At 53.9% G+C, this 1,125-nt stretch overlaps 1 long non-coding RNA gene across 1 annotated transcript; it reads right to left on the bottom strand.

Annotated features, from left to right (window-relative positions):
• Nucleotides 1–111: 111 nt before the first annotated feature.
• LOC103461607 (uncharacterized) lies at nucleotides 112–1,119 on the bottom strand. The gene is made up of 2 exons (XR_533156.2): nucleotides 507–1,119; nucleotides 112–307 (listed from the first exon to the last, which is right to left on the bottom strand). It is a non-coding gene; the product is annotated as an uncharacterized LOC103461607 (long non-coding RNA).
• Nucleotides 1,120–1,125: the final 6 nt, after the last annotated feature.

A 1,125-nucleotide genomic window follows, 5' to 3' on the forward strand; every position in this document is an offset into this window, starting at 1 on the left:
CTGCGTCTCACTGCGTCTGTCTGCGTCTGTCTGCGTCTCACTGCGTCTGTCTGCGTCTCACTGCGTCTGTCTGCGTCTGCGTCTCACTGCGTCTCACTGCGTCTCACTGCCTCTGTCTGCCTCTGACTGCGTCTGTCTCAGAGTGTTTGTGTTCGGGCTGCAGAGCTGACCTGTTGCAGTCGCTACACAGAGCAGTCAGGAAGATGGAGAGGAGGATGAGGAGGAGGAGGAAGAGTCCTGGTGTCAGGAACCACAACCCGGTCGCGTCCGCTCCCACTGCCTCCATGGAGGAATCCTGGATCCGACCCTGGAATGAACCCAACAGGAACCAGGAAGACCAGCTGAGCGCCAAGCTTTTCGATCAGAACCAGGAAGTTCTGTTCAGTGAGCACAGAACCAGAGATTACTTCTGGAGTGGTTCTGCACAGATACCAGAACCCGAAACATCCACTGGGCTTCAGTAAAGACCAGGTTCCAGAACCGTTGTGTCTTAAGGAGCGCCTCACCTGGATCACAGGTGAACCCAAGGTGGAGCAGTAAATATAGAAGCCTCAACCGGGTCCATCAGAACCATTTGGACCTTCTTTCGTAGATAACAGCAGAGACTCACCAGCCTGTGTTCTGACGCATTCAGCAGATTATTTAAAGATGTCGGCCATGTTGGAAATAATCAGGAGGTTCTGGAGAGAGACTGAATTGTAGCCTTTGAGTCGGGTTCTGCCCGGCAGAACTCTGATGGTTCTGGTTCCTGTGAGAGAAGAGCTGCAGCCCGACGGCCTGCAGCCGTAAATGAAAATGAGTTTGTTTCTGTTTCCTGCAGCATGCAAATCCTGGGCGAGGACGGGTCCGACCCGAATGACGCCTTTCAGGACAAACCGACAAAGACGGCTCTGTCAGAACCTTTAACGGGTCAGAACCTCCCACATCCTGATCAGACCTCTAACAGCTCATGTTTACATTGAGGAGGTACCGGTTGTGTTCAGGCCCGACTCGCTGTGTTTGACTTTCTGGGTGTTTCCCCCTCCAACGGTTCACTGGATCAGATGACAGGCAGAAGTTCTGCCCAACCGGCCCGATCAGAACCCAGAGAGTTCTGCCCAACCGGCCCGATCAGAACCCAGAGAG

This window comes from Poecilia reticulata, unplaced genomic scaffold (genome assembly GCF_000633615.1).
Source record: "Poecilia reticulata strain Guanapo unplaced genomic scaffold, Guppy_female_1.0+MT scaffold_2766, whole genome shotgun sequence".
Lineage (NCBI taxonomy): Eukaryota > Metazoa > Chordata > Actinopteri > Cyprinodontiformes > Poeciliidae > Poecilia > Poecilia reticulata.